Consider the following 3,247-nt stretch of genomic DNA (forward strand, 5'->3'; position numbering starts at 1 on the left):
GGTGATCTCACTTATATGTGGAATCTCAAGCAACACAAAACAAAACACACCTGAGCCCATGGATACAGAGAATAGATTGGTGGCTGCCAAGGGCGGGGGGAGGGGAGCACGAAGTATGTGAAGAGGGTCAAAGCATACAAACTTCCAGTTACAAAATAAGTCCTGGGGATGTAATGTACAGCATGGAGACTATGGTTAATAGGACTCTTGCATGTTTGAAAGTTGCTTACGAGAGTAGGACTTAAAAAAATAACTTTAACTGCGTGGTGATGGTTGTTAACCAGACTTATTACGGTGATCGTTTCACAATATATACAAATATTGAATCATTGTGTTGTATACATGACACTAATATAGTGTTATATGTCAATTATATCTCAATAACAAAAATCGGCCACAAATTAAGATCTTAGAGACGATGGAGAATAATATGAGTGTAGGGGAAAAAAGGCTAAGGTTTCAGTTGAACCATTTTGAAGAGAGAAACCTAATAATGAGTGTGGAACCATCTTGTCTCAGTTTCGTAAAGGGCAGGACAAGACAGAGGAGATACACAAGAGAATTTTGCCATGACAGGGGTGGCAGACAAATTAAAATGGGAAAGCCAGTAAAGCTAAGAATCTCATTAAACATAGGAAAATCTCGGGATGCCTGGGTGGCTCAGTCTGACTTTGGCTCGGGTCATGATCTCGTGGTCTGTGGGTTCGAGCCCCATATCGGGCTCTGTGCTGATAGCTCAGAGCCTGGAGCCTGCTTCAGATTCTGTGTCTCCCTCTTTTTCTCTGTCCCTCCCCCACTCACACTCTGTCTCTCAAAAATGAATAAACTTCAAAAAAAAAATTTAAAAGTACAGGAAAATTCCTTACTTATCTAAACAATTGAAGTTTGTATTTCAAGGCAAAAGTACTGGCCAATGATCCACTTTGGATCTCATACAGTTTTGTGACTCCCCTGGCCAACAGAATGCCAGAGAATTAAAAAAAAATTTTTTTTAATGTTTACCTATTTTTGAGACCAAGGGAGACAGAGCACGAGTTCGGGCGCCCGAACCGTGAGATCATGACCTGAGCCGAAGCCGGCCGCTCAACCGACTGAGCCACCCAGGCGCCCCTCGAATGCCAGAGAATTTTCAGCAGAGGAATTATAGACACGCAACAGTGGGGGTGTCCATGAAACGTTAATAGATGGCATGGGAAAATCGGTCCTGCGCTGAAGTCACTCGAGGAGGTACTAGGTTTACAAATGTATACGGGTGTCTTCAGGATAAGACTTCTCAGACCCCTCGATACGTTCATGTACGTGGTAAAGCTGAGAGCACAAGAAAGTCAGAAGCATTTCCCAAACAGCTCAAGAAAGGACTTTCCCCCTACCCTTTCGTACCTCACAGAACACGGGAGTTCTGGAGAATGCCAATGTACAGCAGTGTTGTTAAGCAAGTCAGAAAATCGGCAGATACCTCCTAATTCAGAGGAAAGGCCGATGCGTCTGGAACCAAGGATAGCAATTTCACACCAGTGAAATTTTCCCGCCCCACATCACACCGGACTGGGGTTCCACGGAACACCCTTCGTCCTTTGGGTCGGGCTCTTCTGGCCCAGCTGTTTTCGCTTACCCAGCACAGAGTACAGATTCCCACCTTCCTTTCTCTGTTTAACTGACTTTCCCCACTTCGAATGTCCCGCACCAAACACCTGTTAGCCACGGAGCACACAGCCGAGGCAGAAGGAGGACGAACTGAAGGATCCCGCCCTCCACAGGCTTCCAGATCGGCATTGCTGCCTCTGACCCAAAGCCTTGCCGATGTTTCCCTGCACTGACTCTTCTGAAGTCGGTGGATGTGATGTTTCCACCTCTCTTACAACTCTTGCCATATTTTGCTTTGTACCATAGTTATTTTAAACGTAGTATATTAATGTCTTCATAGATTCAATTTCTGTTGAGCGTTCTCATTAATTAGGAGCTATCTGCCAATTACTGACTTCCTTGGGAACACGGCCCTACCGTCGGCATTCTCCAGAACTCCCGTGTGTTGTGAGGTATGAATGTTTGAACTAGTTTGCAGGTATTGAACTATTTGTAAGATGCTTCTGGTTGGTTCCCTTGGCTCAGAGCCTTACGGTGTACAGGAGCAGATCAAGGGGTCTGAGAAGTCTTGTCCTGAAGACACCTACATAGTTTTTAAAACTTCGATAGATAGTAAATATTAAGTATTGCCAGGCACTGTGCTGGATGTTATTCAAGGTGAGGAAAGGAACTTCACCTTCAGAGCAATTAGCACCCAGGGTGAAACGTCGTATGGCACATAGGGAGTTATTGATTTTTTTTTCTTTTTTGACAAACTGACAGGTAATTGACAAATAAAAGTTTATATCTTTATTTTTTTTTAACGTTTATTTTTTTTTTTGAGACAGAGAGAGATAGAGCATGAACGGGGGAGGGGCAGAGAGAGAGGGAGACACAGAATCGGAAGCAGGCTCCAGGCTCCGAGCCATCAGCCCAGAGCCCGACGCGGGGCTCGAACTCACAGACCGTGAGATCGTGACCTGAGTTGAAGTCGGACGCTTAACCGACTGAGCCACCCAGGCGCCCCTAAAAGTTTATATCTTTAAAGCGTACGACGTGATATGTATACATTTTGAAATGACCACCACAGTCAACTTAATGAACGTCCATCACATAATAACCTTTTTTATTATTATTTTTTTTGCTAGGAAACAGTTCGCGAGTTTGCCTATCATCCTTGCGCAGGGGGCGTGCTAATCTCTGTATCATTCCAGACATGTGCTGCCAAAGGGACACTAGTCTTCCACTGTTAGCACAACTCTTAAATCCCCTGACCTACGAAGAAATGTAACAATTTGCCATTAGTGGTATACACCCTCCAATGCTGTTTTCCTTTGCCTCGCCCTCCCAGCCTCCACTCCCATAGAGGAAATTAAAGACCCTTTCCTAATTTAACTTCAAATTCATGTTTCTTTGTACACATAAATGTGACCATGTCTAAGGTCCCCTGAACCTTTTTTCTTAAAATCGATTTGAAGGAGAGGTAGGAAATTTAATATTAATGTTGTATGTTTTTTTTAAGTCTTTTGGGGTTACCCTTTATTTCTTAATTGTTTTCCTCTTCCATATTTATTTTTCCACTTAAAGCTAAATAACAAAAGGAAACAAAAGTGGAACTATTAAAAAGAAAATAATTAACAATTAGATATTTACAATACTTAGAATTTTGCTTTATAAAAATATT

General features: G+C 42.9%; 1 pseudogene; it reads right to left on the minus strand.

Annotated features, from left to right (window-relative positions):
• Window positions 1-2,703: 2,703 nt before the first annotated feature.
• LOC122202899 lies at window positions 2,704-2,799 on the minus strand (annotated as a pseudogene).
• Between the last annotated feature and the right edge of the window lie 448 nt (window positions 2,800-3,247).

This window comes from Panthera leo, chromosome D2 (assembly GCF_018350215.1).
Source record: "Panthera leo isolate Ple1 chromosome D2, P.leo_Ple1_pat1.1, whole genome shotgun sequence".
Lineage (NCBI taxonomy): Eukaryota > Metazoa > Chordata > Mammalia > Carnivora > Felidae > Panthera > Panthera leo.